Here is a 20,258-nt window from a genome sequence, read left to right on the forward strand (position 1 = left end):
TTGCTCTAAGCAGAGTGAGATGGGGTATCTAGACTCCCTTTTTCCTGGCAGTGTTTGCACAGCCTTACCTGTCACTGCAGACCAAACCCTGATTAGCACTTCTGCTTTTTGTTATCAAGTTAATAGCAAAGGACTCTGTGGAGTAAATGTGGGATAATAGAAGCTCAGAGGTTTGCCATTTATACTTCAGCATTATCATCTCAAGCTGGCTTCTTTTGTAGTCATCAATGAATAATGACAATATAATAATCTTCAAAGCTCACCATTCCAGCACCAACCTTTCCTCTGACTTATAATTAAGATGTCAAAATTAATTTCCCTCTCACAAAGCAGGGACTTTCCTTTCTTTGCTGATGGATTATTCCACAGATATCAATTCCCAGCTTCCAGAGGTTGGCTCAGCCTCACTGTGAAGGATGCTGTGGTAGAGCACCCAGCTCTTCATTTCTCAGTGAAAGCCTTCAAAACCACTTTCACAAAGAAAAAGAAGTGACCTGTTGGTAGATGGCCTTTGCAGGCTTGGGGACTATCAACACAAGGTTTGAGAATCATGGAATCATGGAGTCATTTAGGTTGGAAAGACATTTAAGATCATTGAGCCCAACCACCAGGGTCTTTTGCTGCTCTCCAGAGTGTGATGTGATGCCTTTCACTTTTAGGTGAATGAAATAAGGCTTAGCAAGGATTGGCAGAAGCAGCTCAGGGACTAAAAGTGCAAAACAAAGAGATGGAGGGCTCTTGGAGACGATCCAAAGGCTGCACACTGGAAAGGTGGAGGGATCCCTAAATGTCAGAGGTGGAGGAGTGCCTGGGTGTGAGAAGTGGAGAGGTCCCTGGGTGTCAGAGGTGGAGGGATCCCTGGATCTGAGAGGTGGAGGTGTCCCCAGATGTCAGAGGTTGATGGGTCCCTGGGGGTCAGAGGTGGTGAAACGCTGCCGAATGGGGGATCCCTCCTCCTCCTCTCCACTGTTGCTGGACCACCCTAAGTGTCAGAGTTGTGGGTGTCCTGGAGAATGCCCTCACCCCATTAAACATTCACACCCTCTTGCTGCTTCTCCTGTATTTTTATCACTACCAGGTTTCTCAGCTGATAACACCCCAGCAAGTGCATGATTCACTCTGGCTCGCTGGCTGCACTGCTCCCTGGCTCCCTTACACCAACAGCCTCTGACACTCAGGAGTGGGGATCGCGGGATTCACTCTGCCACCTCTGAGTGTCCCAGCAGACCGTGGCCTTGGCAAGGAGAGGTGGCAGGATGGATCCTTGTCCTGGCTTGGCACAGCACAGGAGTGCTCCAGCCCTGCTCCTCCAGCTCGCTGCCAGCCCCAGTTGTGGGTGAGGCAGGAGGGTCTGAAGTGCCCCCTGAGCTTCTGCTGTTACATGACAGAGCCTCTGCTGCCACCACAAATCCTTCTCTCTTTTCCCACATGCACCGTGAACACAGCAATTACCTTTGTGTCTCATGGGGGGCTGTGAAGCTTAATTAATTTGTGGGTTTCAGTGCTTTGTGCTTCTCCAAATGCAGTGTGTTTAATCCCTTCATTACTCCACAGTTAACAGCATTATTTATTTGACTTCGGGTGGTCCCCACGCAGCATGTCTGATGGGTTCCCAGAGCACAGGCAATGCGAGGATCAGGGTGGGCTCTGGAGGTGCAGTGTGAAGCCATAAAGTCCATCACTCACCAGTGGGCCCATGAAAAACCCTCCCCAGGTGGGTCTGTGTCCTGCAAGCCACAGGATGGGGAAAGGCCACAGGATGGGGAAAGGTCACAGCAGCTTGGCCCCCAGTACCTGCTGTCATCCATGGGGATGAGGACATCTATGTGTGTGAGGGGCATGCAGTGCCTGGGGGTGAAGCTGAACCCCTGTAGCCCACAGCAGCTCTCCTGCTCAGCTGCATATCCAGACCTGTGGAGACAAAAATGAGAGAGGCCATCAGGCAGTGCTCTGGGGATTAGCATTTGTCCGTCCCCCTGACGCTGCAGGATCTCCGAATTCCTTTGAAGTTTGTGTATTAGAAAATCACTTTCCAAGCCACATAACTTCGAGCTTTAGATGTTTCCTAACAGTTCTGTGGTTGAGGAACAGCTGACTAATCCTTTCAGATTTAATGAGGTTAACTAACATGCAGAGCTTTGTAGGCGAGCTGTAGCTGGTATTTTGGTAGCAAACATGGAAACCAACCAGGGATGCTCTGCACAGAGCCACTGTGGGAGAGTGGCACCAGTCCGGGGACGTCTGCCAAAGCTTCTCTGCCCCTCAAGGAGCTCGGGCAGCGGCCCTGGACTGGCTCAATCACAACAGCAATGAATGGCACTGGTTGCTTTAACTCTTCCTGAAGTCAATAGGATTACACAGCTCTGCTCTTTGGGGTTTGCAGCTTGTTCTCTGCCTGTCCAGGGAACCCCTTCTGTGTGCTGCTAGAGCTCCAGCAGCACTTTGCTCGCGGCCAAGGCAGGTGGCAGAATGTGGGGCTGGCACTCGAGCCACATTCCCATCTCCACAGCAGACCCCTCCTGTGGGCTGAGCACCTGGGACCAGAGTGAGTCCCCAGCAAGGAGCCAGAGCTGTCTCAGCACAGCCCTTGTGGCAGGCGGGGTGAGGAGCAGTTTGTGTCCTGCAGGTTGATGCTGCTGCACGGAGTGTGCTTGGGGCAGCAGCTGTGCCCAGCCTGGGGCTGGCAGATGGCTGAGGAGGTGGTGACTGCTCTGCTCCTTCTTGGCTTGAGAAGAATGGAATGGGATGGGATGGGATGGGATAGGATAGGGTAGGATAGGATAGGATAGGATAGGATAGGATAGGATAGGATAGGATAGGATAGGATAGGATAGGATAGGATAGGATGGAATCAACCAGGTTGGAAGGGACCTCCAAGATCATCAAGTCCAACCAATCACCCAACACCATCTAATCAACCCATGGCACTAAGTTCCTCATCCAGGCTTTTTTTTAAACACCTTCAGGGATGTTGACCCCACCACCTCCCTGGGCAGCCCATTCCAATGGCCAATCTCTCTTTCTGGGAAGAACTTCTTTCTAAGATCAAGCCTAAACATCCCCCTGCATGGCTTGAGACTGTGTCCTCTTGTTCTGTCCCTGGTTGCCTGGGAGAAGAGACCAACCCCCACCTGGCTACAACCTCCCTTCCTTCAGGTAGTTGTAGAGAGCAACAAGGTCTCTCCTGAACCTCCTCTTCTCCAGGCTAAACAACCCCAGGTTGTGAGTAGCTGTGCCTGGGATGCCTGGGGAGTCAGCAATGAACTTAATTTGGTATTTACAGAACACACTGAAGTTGCACGGAGCAAGCTGACACGTAAATTCATTAGGATGCAATTACAGCCATCAGAACTTAGGCTACTCAATTATTTCCAGCAAGAACATGTAATTAACTGCAGGTTTGTGTCAAATGCTGCCTGGTGCCATGCATCAGGTTGGGAGGATTGGCTTGGGTGGGAAAACACAACAGCAGGGCTTTCCCCAGGGCACAGGCTCCTGTCTGGGACACAGCAGGCTGGCAGGGAGCGACAGCAGCCAGGGGGTTGTTCTGTGAGAGGCAAGACCAAGTGAGAGGAGATGAGCAGAGGAGCAGAGCATCTTGTTCCTGGCAGTTGGTGGGGACAGATCCTCTCCTTGGGAGGCTGCTTTGTCTCCCATGAAAGACACAGATCCTGTTGGGATGCAACAAAGCTCTTGTCTTGCTCTCCTGTCACACTCAGGCCCAGAGTGAAAATCCCAGGCTGCCAGCAGGTGGGCAGTGGTGCTCAAGGAGGGGCAACCCTCAGGCTCTGCTACCTGCCCTGCTTTGCGCAGTGATTTGGGGAATCACCCACGTCCCTGGGACATTGCACCAGCCCAGCCCACACTTGCTCTTGCTCTCACACATGTGGTCTTACTCCAGCTGCTCCCACACTGCTCAGCAGCTGTGGAAGGACCAGGACAAGGAGCAGGAACACAGGAGGGACCCCGGCGCAGGACGAGCAGCAGACTCATCCCGGCTGTGTCAGGGACACGAGCCCAGCGCACCCAGACTGTGCTGAGCATTCTCTCTTCTGCACCACTGCTGCCTCATGATTAAGCACCATGAATATTTATGAGTTATTACAGCTGCTTTGGAGAGATCTGCCAGTTACGGCTCATGGATCTCAGTGGCACTGAAAGAAAATAAAGCTGTGCAAAACTGTTTGCCCCTTCCTTGACTGTAACCCTCTCCTCCTGCCTCATAGGAGTCTGGAGACAGAAGCCAGAGCTGTTCTGTAGAAGCAGTTTCCTCCCCATCTCTTCTACTCCTGAGTTATTTCATGGGAAGACTTCTTCTAATAACAAGAGTGGAAAATCCAGTGTGTCAGTATCTCAGTCACCCTCAGGCTTTCATGGTCCCTGAAAAAATACATATTGCACAAGCAAAAATCCCTTATGGAGCAGTATCTGGGCAGGTGGAAAGGAAGGAAAAGAGAAAGAAGTGAAAAAAGTAGGCAAATGTTTCAGGATTTACTGGGTGCACAGAGCAGTGTGGGTGTGAGCAGGGTAACAGGAGCTGGTGGCAGCGTCCTGCATGTTAGTGAGGCACTGGGACAGTGCCCTGAGGTGCAGGAGTCCTTCTGCAAAGAGCCCAACCTTCCCACATCTCCCCTGCAGCTGGACGTTCAACAGACCCTGCCAGACCAGGCAGAACCTTCTCACTGCAGCACTTTCCTGGTGGAGGCTGTCACACGAAGTCTGAGCAGGGAGGGCAGCGCTGCTGGAGCTGCAGCAGGTCCCTGGGTGATGGAAGGCACCAAAGAGCAGTGCTGGCACAGGTCCTCAAACAGCTCCAGGCTTCAGGCCATCGCCTGTCATGTGGTGATGAGGGAAAGGAACCTGCAGCACTGCAGAAAATGCCTTATTACAGCAAAACTATGAGGCTGAGGGGGGGGGGGTAATCCCTTACCCCTCACTGGGGAAAGCCCTGCAAGTGGGCACAGGAGGCTGGGGGCATGGTGAGGGCAGGGCCCATGCCCGGCAGCACCTGTGATCCATGCTGGCATGGAGCTGCAGGCAGCTATGCCCTTCCCAGGGCAGAGCAGGGCCAGACATGCCCAAGACTTCACAGCCAGCACCTGGGAACCAGGAGGCACCAAACCAGAGCAGGAGTCCATGTGCCAACTTGCCAGCAGCCAGTGCTGGGCTGCAGAGGCAGGAGCACCCCAGGCTCATGGTGGCTTCGCACAGCCTGGCTGGCAGGTGAGCCCTCACTGGAGCCATTGAGCAGTTTGCACACTGCTTAACCTGTGTGCTCCCTGCTGCATCATTCAGACCTTCTTAGCAGGAGATAAAAACTTCACTGCCACTAATTTGCAAGTGTTTATTAATGTGGAGCCTGCCAGACAGAGCCTGGGTTTAGAAGGAGCTCTTGAGAAAGAGCCAAAATCTGTCCTCTGGAATTAAGCTCCTTTTGGAAGCTGCTGCCTCAGAGGTAACCAGCTCCAAGCGACTCTCTGGTGGCTGCTGAGCTGCTGCTTCATCCTGGGGCCTCTGAGGGACTTAGGGCACTGAGGAGCAGCAGTAAGTAAATAGATCTTTGGCTTTACATGGGGCTGGGCACTAGGTGAGCCATGGTGTCCATGGTCCTCTCCTGCACAGAGCAGCAAACCAAGCTCAGGACGGAGGGGATAAGGGCACTCATTCCCTCGAGGAGCACAGAGAGGATGGAAAAGAGGTTTTGTGTTCCCTGCAAGGTTGTTTATAATGCCTGTGCCTATTTTTAAACCTGGGAAATGAAGGGCTGCTGGCTGCAAGAGCCCTTGAGGGTAGGTGCACTGCTGTATATCACTGCTGGGTGAACAGGAGCGGACACTTGGTCCCCAGCAGCCGACACAGGGACGTTGGTGACGCCATCCCTCCCCTTCCCTGGCAGCAGCCCGGCCTCAGGCACTGTCCAGGCAGGTAGCTCTGTGCACTCACTGCTGGGGTGACACCAACCTTCATGGGGACAAGGTCACTGCCAAAAACCTTCCCAGAGACAAAAAAAAAAAAAATAAAAGGCATCTCTGGGCATAGAGGAGCCTGGCACAGTCTGCCCTGTGGTGCCACCTGCTTTGAGGGCCTGTCCAGTGAGAGGGAGGCACACAAGGGCAGGGGGCTGCAGGCAGGATGAGGGCAGCCGCCCACCAGGCTGGCCTTGGGCACCAGCCTGGAGAGTGGCCTGGGAAATGATGAGATGCTCCAGCTCACTCCGGAGAGGAAGAGGAGGGCATGAGAGGCAGGCAGCCCCTTCCAGTTCCCTCCCCACCACCAGCAGCCAGCAGCTGATCACTCCTGGATGCTGACAGCAGGCTTTTGAACAGCCTCTGACACAGTAAAGTGAGAAACCAATGCCCAGAGCCAGAATTTCTCTCTCTAGCAATCTCAGGAGGTTTGAGGCCACCCAAGCCTGTGCTATAGGACATCCCCACAGTGCCCTGCCCCAGCTGTACCTCTGCAAAGAGCCTCTCACAACCCCTGCAAGACTGATCCCAGCCACCATGAATGCAGCACTTGGCCATGGCACAGCTCAGCTCCTGCAGCCTGGTCCTGGGCTTACCTGGGAGCAGGGACAGTCTGAAATCTCCTCTTCCATTTCCTGGAGCTTTGGTGAGTGTTCATCAAACTGAAAGGGACTGAAAAAAGAGATGAATGTCATAAATACCACAAATGAACTGGATCCACAAACACTTCCCTGTCCCTGCCAGCCTGCTGTCAATATCTATGTATCATTATTTAAAAAACAAGCTAACAACTTTTGCCTGCCAATTAAAGTATCTTATTGAAATATATGCTGATTGCAAGGCAAATGTCTTTGTTCTAATTATTTTAATTATGGGCTTTTAATGGCAAGAAGCTGCAGAAATAAAAACAGATGTAAATGGCAGCTCCCTAATGGTGCTGGCTGCACCTGCCAGCACTGCTGCTGTGCTGCCATGCTAAAGGATGCCCCCGAGTCCTGCTGAAGGTGAGGAGGGTGTTTGGTCTGTGGGGGACTGGCTGGGGAACAAGCACAAGCACCTCTGTCACATGGAGCTTGGACAAGCCCAGTCCACTGTCCCTGTTCTCACAGCACCGAAGCTCAGCCAGGAAAAATGCCTCAGACCAGCTCCTGCCAGCCTGGGGATGGCAGCCCTGTGCTGCAGCACCACCACTTAATGAATTTCTCTTTGTTTTGTCCTACCTGGCTGGAGCACTGCTGAGCGCTGCAGCCCTGGAGGGGAGTTTGCTGTGGGCCAGCTTGGATGGGTCCCGTCCGCCGCATCCACTCCACCACTGGGGCTGGCAGTGCCAAGGCAGAGGGCTCCCTGCATCAGCAGCCTCCAAATGGCCATCTTCCTGCTGCCCCCTCCTTGCTGGGGCACTGGGGTTGGTCTGTGGTGCCCAGACATGGGGCAGGGCCATTTCTAGGCAGAGGAGTGATGCAGTCTCTCTTCACAGCGGGTGGGCAGCAGCTCCCTGCTCTGCAAAGGCAGAAGAAGGAGAATTCATTCCCATTTGCCCTGGGTCAGTGCAAGTGATTGCATTCAACCTTTCGGGCTCCTGACTCCACTCCCACTGCCTGTGCCTGACAAAGTAATGAATTTCCCTCCATTACTCCCTGTGCTGCCTCTGCTGCCTTCGCTTTAGTCTCAATTTAGCTTCTTATCTTTCTTCACACTCCTTTACCTTCAGCCAGTGGATGACTCCATCCTCTCGGAGCAGGGCTGTGTGCCTCCGCAACTGCTCCTGTCTCTGGCAGCACAAAAAGTCATCACCCACTTTGTCCTTTCCCTGGGTGGCACAAGGCTCTTGTAGAGAGACAGGACTGAACTCAATGGAGAACAACACCTGTCTGAGGAGCGGGTGAAAAAGCCCCAGCAAGGGAAGCCAGGGCTGATGTCTGCAGCCTTCCTCCCTGCAGCACCATCCTCAGCAGCACAGCTGCTCTGTCCTCCGGGCTCCCACGCCAAGACAGGGTGGGTGGGTGGGAGAATCCCACTGGGTGCTGCATGGGAAATGGTGTAGGGGTAGCAAGAGAGCCAGGCACGTGCAGAGCCATGGGCTTTGCTCACACGCTCGTGGGTAGCCACAGGAACCAGCTGCAGGGTGCTGGGGCAGTGTCAGTGGGCACAGGGCAGGAGCAAGTCCATCTCTCCCTGGGCTGGCAGAGCCTCCCCCAGCGCAGCCGTTGGCAGGTGGCTCCTGCCAGTAGCACTCCTGCCATAGGCTGGGATAGGGCAGGCACAGCTTCTGCAGAGCATAAACCCAAAATAGGGCAGAAGCAGGTTTTGTTTAATTTCAGATTCACACAGGCACTGCAGATTTTGCTCTCCAGCTGTTCAGTAACCTGCACAGCCTGGGAACATGAACTGGTGCCCGAGCGGTTGAGATGGTAGCATTTCAGATTGGATTCCTGGGCTCATGACTGCAGATTATGGGAGTCTGCTTCTCTTCCAGCATTTGCTGGGTGGCCTGCTGTCCTGGCCCACCTTAATTTGTTCTTGAATTACCAAACAGCCTTAACATAATGCAGAAAATCCCAGCACTACCTGTTTACACTCAGCTGAGCAGGGACATTACTTTTTCCTGGCGAGGTGTTTGAGCAGTGCATGCAAACAAACATGCAAAAGGTTAAATCTCTTATTCAAACAAACCCCAAACCCAAACACCACAGTAGCCAAACAGACTCAGCAACAACCACAGATTGTGTCCTCAGGATGAACATTACAAACCTCGTTGGAGGTTCCTGCAGATCATTTATCACCAGCATGCCATAGGAAAGAGCTTCCCCAGCACTTTTCCTCAAGCTCTTTAGCTGCACACTGCTGGCAGCAGGAGCAGGGCAGGTGCCAGGGCTCTGTGACACCAGCTGTCAGTATGGAGCCTACATAGGGGGCATCATGCCCAGCTCAGGGGCATCATGCCCAGCTCTGGGCCATCCCCAGCCATGTGCTAGTGATGGCAGGGAGCAACTCTGGGAATCGCTGGCTGTGGCACCTCAGGGAAGCTGAGGAGAGCTGAGCCCTAGCAATGTCTGGGGTGTGCAGGCATCCCCCCAGCCAAGAGTCTTGCCTCACCCTGGGACCACAAGGCTGCAGGACTCCTTTCCTGCTCTGCCAAGAGGGCAACTAACATTGAAAAGCCTCCCAAGACTACCTATCAGTTGTTTAGTGAGACCCCAGCACTGACTTTCTGGATATCCCTGATGTCTTGGGCTGTTGTGTCACTCATTTGGATGGGGAGAGTCCTCCTGGTCCTCAGCGTGGTGTGGTCCTCAAATTTGCCTTCAGTGATGTCCCTATGAAGGATTTCTGCTCAGCACAGCCCTGCAATGGAATCTGAGGGCAGCCAGAGCCTTGTGGGAGCTGGCTGGCAGGCAGGTTTCAGGTTGTTTTCCTTTTCTCTCTGGATATATGGGGACAGGAAATCTTTGGAGACCTTGAAGAAGGAAAGTGCCTCCCTTTGAATTCCTAAACCGATGTGTCTCTCAGAACAGCCTCCAAAGGGAGAGGGGAAGATGAGTGGCATGAGGATTTTTAACACCTGTGCTCACTGTGCACTCTTCTGGAGGTTTCAAAAGCGAAAGGCAGCGGCGAGGGAAGGAGAGAGGAGTCGCCAGGAGTGCTGAGGACACTTGGAGGAGTGTGCTATTATGTAAAGTGAGTCAGAGAAAGGTTAGCAAATACCACTGCTTCCCTGGGGAGCCCTTCTCTTGCAGGAGTCATTAGTACACTGGCAGGAGAACAGATCCTCTCTGCTAATTCTCGAGGTCATAAGCAAATGAAGACAGAAAAGCTGATCTGCCATCAATCCACATTAGGCACAGCCCAGCAGCTCACCTGCCTGCCAGCCACTGCTCTGCAGAAAGGTTAGGACTGGGAATAGCAAAGTCTTGTTGTTCAACCCAGCACAGCTTCTCCTTAGCTCAGCTGGGCTGGGCAAAGGGGCACTAGGAGCTTACAGGGCTGCAGGATCAGGCTGCTCCTGGCACACCCTTGGGTGGCAGCATCACGCTGGGCACATCATTCCTGGAGCTCCAGGACTACCACTGGCACCACATTGCCCTTCCAAGGAAGTCCATGGCCATGGGTCCACAGCCATGCCTCATGGCTGGGGGCTCTGGGGACAGTGGCTTGGCCTGGCAGGTGCCCAGTGGGGAGAGCTGGGGTTCAGCCAGCTCCTGCCCAGCTCAAACACTCATTGCTGGCTCACACTAATGCAGCTTGTGTTTTGGAAAGGCCAAGACCAGGAAAACATTCACAGGATGCTGGAAACTCCATCCTGAGGGAGGAGCAGGTGAGGGAGGGCAGCAGGGAGGCAGCAGCTTCCTTGGGAGCAGCCCAGGTCTCTCCCAGTGTGGGCACAAAGCACTTTTAATAACCTACAAAATAAACTGCTCAGGGAGATTACAGCAGCCCACTCGTGGGGAGGATTAAGCCCAGGTCTGGAGCTCCTCCCTCACACAGACACCACTCCTGCAGCCCAGCATCCTGGTGCTGAGCAAGGCCCTCCACTGCGCCATCCCATGGACACAGCCCCTGTGGGAATCACCCCAGCACAAACACTGCCCAAACATGGGGAGCTGCTCTCTGGGACCACCAGCCAAAAGGATCCTGGGATCCCCTGTGTGAGAACCTCTCTGCAAGCCCACAGGTACCAGTGGCTCCCTGTCCCTGTGGGGAGGCAGAGCTTGAGCAGCCTCATGCAGGAGCTTTGCTGCACAGCTGCTCCCCTGAGGAAGCCACAGAATCACACAGAATGGTCTGGGTTGGAAGGGACCTCCAAAGGTCATCCAGTCCAACCCCTCTGCCATAAGCAGGAGCATCCTCAACTACTTCAGGTTGCTCAGAGCCCTGTCCAGCCTCATCTTGAATAGCTCCAGGGATGGGGCCCCAGCCACCTCCCTGGGCAACCTGTTCTGTTCCAGTGTTTCACTACCCTCATGATGCAGAACTTGCTCCCAACATCCAACCTAAACAGTGTCTTCTCTAGTTTGGAGCCATTGCCCCTAGTCTATCAGTACAGGCATCTCTCCCTGTCTGCAGCTCCAGCAGTCCTCTCCTGTTGGAGCCATGCAGGACGCAGCAGAGGCAGAGTGATCCTTGTGGAGCAGCAGAGCCAACTTCAAACAGAACCCTGCCTGGGAAAGCTCCAGAGCCGCATTTGCAGGGAGCAGAGACGCCCACCCGCACGCGCCGCAGCCTTTCAAATCCTGCCTTTAATCTCAGGTTCCAGTAACAACCTTCTCCCCATCCAATTACTTGTCTTACAATTGACATGGCAATATTAAATTCCTAAGAACTAAAGCCCTTTGAAAAGCTAACCTACTTTAAAGCAGACAAGATTTATAGCGGAGGTATTTACTTCCTAGTCCTTGACGCTATCAAAGTCACTGATGCCTCATCAGCAGCCCCTGAAAGGAGGCCTCCAAGCACGTGGTCTGGTTGGTGTTTGCAGGCACCATTTGCAGGCTGAAGCTCTGCTGCTGCTGGCCCAGCACACACCCAGAGCTGGGCATGCACCCAGGGCCTCTGGTCCCTCAAGGCTTGGGTGAGCAGCATGGGATCCATGCCTTTGGCAGGGAAAGGAGTCCCCTTTGGAAGGGAGTCCCAGCAAGACCTGCAGCAGGGCAACAGCCAAAGGGCTGGCGTGCAGGTAGGATTCATTTGGTGACATTGCCTAAAAGCAAACCCTTGGCCACCGGTCAGTTAAACATTGCTGTAGCAGGAGGCTGGGCCAGCCTGCCCATGTCACCACACGGTGCTGTGTCCCAGGGAGGACCTGCTCTGCTGACCCCCACCTCCCCTGCAGCCACCTCCAGTCTCTTCTGCTTCCCTGGGGGAATCAAAGCCAGACCCAGCTGAGCCCCTCTGGCCATGAGGCAGGTGATAGCCCCATCACTGTCCCCCATGTGGCTGCTGGTTCTGTTTGAAACCCCCTACAGCTGCACTCTGACACCGCTGCCAGCTGCCACCTGCAGACACAGGCATGGCTGCTGGCACCTTGGCCCAGCCAGGAGCTGGGCTCTGATCCATATGCAGCATTGGCACTGCTGGTTCCTCACAGCACAACTGCAGCACCCAGCAGCAGCTCAGACACCAAGCAGGGAATCTTTCCACTGGTGCAAGTGGCCAGCAGCTCTCCTGCTGCATGCTTCTGCCTGGCCTCATCCCTAATCATAAATTGCTGCACTAACCTAAATGGAGAGGCATTAACTTTCACTCCTGAAACAAGGTGCAATTAGTTGGGCATAAGAGAACACTGAAGTGATGCTAATTACCCTCTAAAAGATGAATAGAATTGAGTCAGAGAAGCAGAAAATTACCTTTGCGGGAAATCGGCTTGAATTTAAACTGTGGCTGGATGGTCACCACGAGGTCCAGCACTGCTTCACCTTCTCCCTCTTTCCAGCCAAGCCACAAGTCCCCCACTGGCTGGGCAGGAACCCAGGCACTGCAGTGGGGTCTGCAGTCCCTCACATCCCTCTTTAGTCACAGCCCTGGTCATGAGCACCTACTGGTGCTGCTCTTGGACAAGAAGGGACAGCCAGCCAGGAGGATGCAGCTGCAGCTGATTCATCTCAACCCCCAAAGTGAGGAACTTCTCTTTTAACAACAGTTCACAAGCACCTTGACTCTTCCATTTGTTTACTCCTGGAAAACATCCAGATTTTTAATTAGCCCTTAACTATTCCCTCTCCATGCAGTGGTATTTGAGGAATCTGTGGCACTGCTTCCACATCCATCCTGCAGGCTGCTCTGCTCTGCTCTGCTCACAGCACTTTGCTGACCAGCAGCTGCTCCTGCTAGCAGCACACAATTTATCACCACAGCCTCTCCTGGCTGCAGCCCACTTCGAGATGGGCAGCAGCTGTGTGGACAGGCCTAAGCCCCTGGCACTGACCTTCCTGGAGAGACACAGCTCCTGCAGAGCCACTGAGCCCAAGCCCCAGCCCTGTGCCCCGGCTGCTTTGCTGTGGTGCTGTCTGGTGTGGGCTGCTCCCCAGGTCTCCAGCACACGTGGTGGTGACAGAACTCACCAGCTGGCATCTGCCCCAGGTTTCCTCTCCTGCAGTTGTGGACAGATGTCCACAAGCAGCTCCAGCCAAGCCATTCTGACTCCAAATGCTTCCCTTGCAGAGGCCACTCTGCAGCTGCTTGTGCTGGGTGCTGGAAACCAAACAGGGCAAGTTTGGGGCCTGGCATGACCAACGTGTGTGGCAGAGACATGCCAGGGCAGCTCTGGTGCCAGGCCCCCACGTGCTGTGACCCTCAAGGCTGAGCAGCCAAGGTGAGCAATGCTCCTGCCCTTTGGGCTGCAGCACCACAGCTGGCAGCTGCTGGGGCTCCAGCACTCTCTGCACCTCCTGCTTGGGACTGGGTTTCCCCAAGGAGGAGCTGGGGGTCACTGGGGGCTTTATCCAGTGCAAACCACCTGCATCCAAGACCTTGAGGAGCTCCTACCCCTTATGTTCCAGCCAGGCAGGCAGGCAGCACGTGGCACTGTGCAGCTCTTGGGACTGTTAGCAGTAATTAACAAATCTGCTCTGCTCCAGCCCTGCTGCAAGGGTAGAGGGGAGCCAGCTGCTGGGGTCTGGAGCATGGCACCCATCAGGGTGGCTCTGACCTTGCTGCAAACGCTCCTGAGAGGATGGACCTGGCTCTGCCTGGGGCTGGTATCCCTGGAGCCTTCTGCTTTCCCTGCTGCTCTCTGGGCTCACACACATCACACCTTGATGTTCCCATCAAAGCTACTCCTGGATTGTGCTTCTGGGAAAAGCTCATGGAATGCGTTGTGCGAACTGAAGGTTTATAAGAAGGCAATTTGAGAAGCAGTCCAGGAGCAGATCTGCTTCCAGGCACTGCTGCTGCCTGCCCTGCCTGCTGCACAGGACCTGCTGTACCTGCAGGGCTGGCTGCTTGCTCCAGCCCGGCCCCGAGCCCTCCTTTCACTTCCAAGCTGCACTACTCCCCAGCCTGGCACTCGGCTCGTTAAAAAACAAATTTATCAGCAAAAAAAAGTAGCTCCCGCTAGGATGGCTTCCAACAAGGGCAGCAGAGCGTTTGGCTGGGCTCCTGCTGAAGCTGCAGATGGATGGGCAGGCGCCAGCCATCCCCAGTGGGCACAGGCAGCAGGTCCTGGGGCTCTCATGGAGGGGCCCAAGGTGCAGCTCTGGGGCTGTGAGGGGTGCCAGCCCCGTGCCCACTGCTGGCAGTAGATCTCTGCATGGTTGCCTTGGAGAGAGGCTGAGGGATGAGCATTTGCCCTGCTGTTACCTGACAAGGGAGGGTGTTAAATGTGCCCAGGCAGATGAAGGTGCTTTCTGCAGATCCTGCATCCTGGTGGTGCTTCCTGCCCACTGTGACTCCTACCCAGGAACCAACTCTGCCCAGCTCCTCCTGCCAGCCTTGTGACAGCCAGGAGTGTCCAGGCTTCATGGGTGCAAACAGCTTCGTTCAGCTGGAGGAACCACTCCAGTGCCAAGGAATTTTTAGCAAGCCGTGGGAAGTGTCAGCCACGGGCAGAGGTGCTCTGTTCCCAGCACGAGTAACCAGAGCCCAGCAGCAGATAGAGATCCACCCTGGGAACAGGATATCAGCTCCCAGAGGATCAGAGTCCTCTCCCTGCATGCCCCCCTCCTGGCCAGCACTCTCCATCCTGCTCCTCTCCAGCTCCCAGGACCAGTTACCCCTTCAGTAACCAGCACTGATTTGGGGTGGGGGCAAACCTCAGCACGGCCAAGACCCTCTGAAGGCAGCAGTGGAGGCACAGGCAGTGGGTGAAGGACACCCACGGCTGGCTCTGAAATGCCCGGGTGCCCGATGCCACCCCCATCACACCTGCACCCTCATTCAGGGACACGTGGGCACACACGTGGGCACACACATGGGGACACACATGGGCACACATGTGGGCACACACAAGCACACGTGGACACACACATGGGCACACACATGAGCACACATGTGGGCACATACATGAGCACATATGTGGGCACACACATGGGCACACACATGGGCACATACATGAGCACACATGTGGGCACACACGAGCTCATATATGGGCACACACATGGGCACACACATGAACACACACGTGGGCACACACATGGGCACACACGGGCACATACATGAGCACATATGTGGGCACACACATGGGCACATACATGAGCACATATGTGGGCACACACTTGGGCACACACATGAGCACACATGTGGGCACATGCATGGGCACATACATGAGCACATATGTGGGCACACACTTGGGCACACACATGAGCACACATGTGGGCACATGCATGGACACATACATGAGCACACGTGGGCACACACATGGGCACACACGTGGGCACACACATGCACTGCTCCTGGCACCACTGCCCATTCTCTGCAGCCAGGAGCTGGGACTTGCTGTAAACACAGATGAATAGCTAATGTTCAGAGACGACCCAGATTCCTTTCCCTCTGACACCCCGCTGGCACCCAAGGGGGTTGTGTGGGGCAGGAGCTTGGCCACTGACAGGCACGACCCTGCTGGTGCTCATAGCAGCCCCCAGTCCAAATAAGCCAGGGCAGCCTTTTTTCCCTGCCTGGTGTCCAGTTCTCTTGGGGCTCCTGTTTGAGCCAAGCTGGACACAGCTGCAGGTGTCATGCTATCAAACTGCAGCTGGAGCAGCACAGAGGTGGGCAGTGAATTCCCTGCCTCCCCTCCAAGGCATGGGAAGAGAAGTTGGGATGCTCTGGACAGGATCAGCTCCTTTCCTTCAGCTGCCCCAGGAGATGTGCCCACCAAAAGCATCCTGTGCCCACCTCACCTCAGCCAGTTCCTGGCTCTTGTCCCCACCTGCCCAGGCCAGGGGCAGGTTGACCTCCCTGGAGGCCACTCCAGCACCAGTAGGGCTGAGGGTGCTGCTCTGGCTCCCACTCCAGCACACAGCAGAGCTGTGTCCTCCCAAGGCAGCGCTTCCTTATCAATAATGGAAGGCAATTTCCCCAGACAGAGCCAGCAGAGTACGCAGCCCTTCACACTCCTCATCTGCTGCTGACAGGATGGGAAGAGCTTTAATAAGATGCAATTTGACAGTAACACAAAACAACAACAGCATTAAGGGAAGAAGAATGGCAAAGGCAGCTGTCAGAAACCTCATGCTCTATAGCCAGGAGAAAGAAATCAAAGCTGTCAGGCCCCAGAAAAGGAGGACAGGGCAGCCCAAAAGGAGGGCAAGACCTCGGTGGGCAGCCAGGTACCACCACCCTGGCCACTGTAGGAGCTCAGCTTCGGGACAGAGAGGATCAATAGCACCAATACCACAGCACCAACCCATTGGAGACCTCAGTGGCACCAGAGCTGGCCCAGCAACACACCAGCCCCGTGGCCACAGAGCCTGGGGGAGAGAGAATCACCCTGGTGCACCAGGAATGGGGAAGGCAAGTGACATCCATCACGGACTCAGCAGAAGGTGGTGCCCTGTGCTGCTGGTCTGCATCACACACGGAGGAGCACCACAGCCCCACCAGCCACTGCTGCTGCCGGGGATGGGACCTGTCACCCAGGCTGGCTGCAGAGGGGGATGGAGAGCAGCCAGAGGCTTTTGCGTCAGTCACCGTGAAAAGGAGCCAGAGGACTCGCTGAAAGACACGGAGAGGAAAGGTATCCAGAGGAGTCGGCTCCCTGCGGCTGTGCCAGCTCAGCAACCTCAGGGCCGCAGCCCAGGAGCTCACAGCAAGGACTGAGGTGTCCCTCTGAGGTTCCCCACCGCTGCCAGGCTGGTACCATCAGCACCATGCAAAGCTTGTGCCAACCCCATCCCCTCTGCAGCACAGACAGGTGGGTTCTCCTCTCTTGCTGGCCAGGTGCTCCTGCTCCCTCCAGCTGCAGGCACTTGGTTGTGACACCGTTACACAACCTGCTCATTAATATTGCAGCAGCAGGTGGGGTTCAGCTTTGGGCAGCCAGAGGGGCAGGCTGGAGGCTGCAGCTTGGGAGCAGCAGAGGGAAAACCTCTCCGTAAAATTCGTCTGGCTCAGCCCCAGCACCACAAGGGAGCCCTCAGCAGCTGATGCTGCTCCCGTAGGGAATGACAACAGAGGGTGGAAAAACACTAGGTAGAAAAGTGACATCCCACTTACAAGGACACAGAGAGCCTCTCGCTGTCGGGGGCACAGTCCTGAGCCTGAACAGCCCAAGTGGGGACACTGGGGCTGTGCTCAGCAGCACTCAGCAGGATGTTAGGAAGAAGTTCTTCACCATGAGGGTGGTGAGACACTGGAACAGTGCCCAGGGAGGTGGCAGAAACCTTATCCGTGAAGGTTTTCAAGGCCAGGCTGGATGTGGCTCTGGGGAACCTGATCTGGTGTGAGGTGTCCCTGCCTATGGCAGGGGGGTTTGGAACTGGATGATCCTTGAGGTCCCTTCCAACCCTGACAATTCTATGATTCTCCAAAACCTGCTCTGGATCCCTGTGTCAGAGCATCCCGGGGCAGGAAAGGCTGCACTTGCCCAAGCTACCTGGACCCACAGAGCTGCTGCCAGCCCAGAAGCCATCCATAACCATCAGGGAAGGGCTCGATAATGTGGGCACCTGGCAAGGCAAACAACCCGGGCTTAATGAAAGTTTATTTTTAAAATATGGCTTTCAATTTAAATGCAAATTGGGCACTGTGCTGGCTGTAGGTCACTTGCACCGACACACTACTTAATTAGTAGGGATGAGGCTCAGGAAGCAAAGGCATCTAATGGCTGGCCCTTCCCTGTGCATTTGTTTTATGTTAATTAAAATGTTTCAGAGGGCTCAGTCCTGCTCTGCAGAGCAGCTCCTGGCTCCGTCCAGCCAGGCTGTCCCTCAGCCAGGGGCGCTCTCAGCAGGCCCTGAGCTGCTCACCGAGGAGGGGAGGTTTATTTCTGCATCCTGCAATCCCCTCTGGCGGGTCACAAATCACTGCCCCCGGGGGATGGATGCGCCGCAGCATCCTGTGGCCATCAGTCTGAGCAAGGACGCCGGGGATTTGTCTAACTGCTGGGCGAGTTCCGTGTGCGAGGCTTCACAGAGACATTAAAGCTAAGGTGAAATTGAAGCTTCAGAGTGATGAGCAGAGCCTTTCTCCCCGGCGCCGCACGCAAGTTGTGCGCAAGAGAATCTCATTGAGGGGAAATCTGCCTCTGACAGGAGAGATGAGCTGGAATGAGAGCCCAGAGCTGTGCGTCAGGGCGCTGGGGATGCAGCTTTAACCCTTCCCTCAGCACAGCTCTGCCTCGGGCCCGGGCCCGGAGCCGCTGCAGTAAGCTGCTGGCAGCTGAAGGGCAGCTCCCTGGCCTCAGCCCCTGGCAGCAGGAGCAGAGCAGGAGTGGTCCTGTGGCACATGGCCGGCAGCTGCCGTGGGGCTGTCGATAACCACTCAGGGTTTAAGCAGCTCGTGGCCCTCCGCAGCCTGATCGATGCAGCTCGATGGGAGAAAATGAGATAAAGAGAGGCCTTGATATGCTCCATTTGCCTTCCAAACCCCAGCCCAGGGGCTGCCTCCCAGGCCAGGGAGAAAAGGCCTTTGATTAAAGGACACTCCGAGGTTGCCCCTCCAGCACCTCACCCTGTTTGCCGTCCTGACTGGCTCAGCACAGCGAGGATGAGCAGACCCAGAACCAGCCAGGCTTGGCATGGGAAGGCAAAGCAGGCAACAAACAACCCCCTCCTGTGCTCACCTGAGGCTGTGGGGACAGGCAGGCAGGGCAGGCTCAGTGCTGCAGCACCAGCAGACACCCACATGCAGTCCTATGCCGACGCCTCCTCTCCAGGGCGAGGGAACCCGGCTCCCTGCCACTGCTTTTTTTGTTAGTTGCTGCAGGGCAAGAGCCACAAAAAATAGAGCTTGAATCCAGTTTGATCCCCACTCTCACCTACCTGCAGAGGCCTATCTTCATTCTGCAAAAGGATCTCTTCCACCTTCCTACGTGTGGGGAACAGCAGCTCGCTGCTTGGGCTGCTGGTGCAGGTGACAGCCATGGCTGCTTTGGTACCAGAGCCTGTCCTGCTAAAGCCTTGTCAAGGCTGGGACCTCCCCCAGACCCAAGGACCACTTCTCCTTCCAACCTTGTTCAGTGCACTGCCTGGAGGACTTGAAACACCGGGTTGGATTTGGCAGGAGGCAGCGACCTTTCCAAGCAGGCACCTGGAGGGGACCCCAGGGACAGACAGAGCTGTTTCCAGAGTGGGAGCATCACTGGCACAAGGGCTGCAGCTGCTTGGGGGGGCAGAGGGATGGCTGCACCCAACCACAGCCCTCTGCATGCACCCCTGGGACCACCATGCTGGGCCACCGCTGCCATCACACCAATGTGCCCAGAAGCTCTGTGGCTCTGCAGTGCCCAGGCTCCCATGGCACATAGAGGAACATGCGTGGGGCCAGCACTGTCACTGCTGAGCCTGGAGACTCATCTGAAGGGGCCACAAACTCCCCCAGGAGGGGAGGAGGAGAAAAGGATCCGGCAGGCGGGGGTGAAGGTGGTTTAATGAGGTAGCATCCAGTATGCTGAAGCACTGCAGGATTAAAGCCAGGAAGGGAGAGGAGCTTCTACGAAAACTCAGTCATTAGTGAAGCCCAAGGGTAGATGCAATTGTTTGCTGTTTTTCCTCTCTTTGATGACCCAGTTTTTCAATCTCGTCAGCACCAGGCTTGTGTTAATTTTTAAATATGCTTGGGTAACTGAGAACATTAACTATTCATGATCTTATCTTCCAGAGCTGCTGGTTCTCTAACACTGAGCCAGGGCTACCATGCACAGAATGAAGCAGGCAGAGCTGAACTTACCCAGGGAAGGCAGGAGCTGGTTTTTCCTGAGTGGCTGGGTGCAGGGATCACAGGATGGGGTGGGGTTTCACCGCACTCCTGGGTGAATCGAGGTCTGTGAGGTCAGCTCAGATTCTTGAGGCCATCCCCTGGCAATTGTGGTGGCCTGAAAATCCACAGGAGCACACAAAGAGCTGGGATCTGGGGAACACTGTGGACATTCTGTGGGTGCTTCCGGTCTGGTGCCCCCAGGAAACCGCAAGCAAAGTTTAAAACCAGGAGGGCTCCACTCATGCCTGCCCAGCCAGGTGCAGCCCGAGGCTGCAGATGCTTCTGGTGACCAGATCTGTGAGTTGATGAATGCAGGAGGCCAGAGCCTGCAGGCAGAGGAAGGCAGAGGAAGACAGCAGGGACATCTGCTCCCAGCCTGGCTTTGCTGTTGGGATGCTTCAGCGCAGGTCTGACGGACAAAGTCCCTGCGAGGGGCAGCAG

The sequence above is a fragment of the Indicator indicator genome, chromosome 35 (assembly GCF_027791375.1).
Source record: "Indicator indicator isolate 239-I01 chromosome 35, UM_Iind_1.1, whole genome shotgun sequence".
Lineage (NCBI taxonomy): Eukaryota > Metazoa > Chordata > Aves > Piciformes > Indicatoridae > Indicator > Indicator indicator.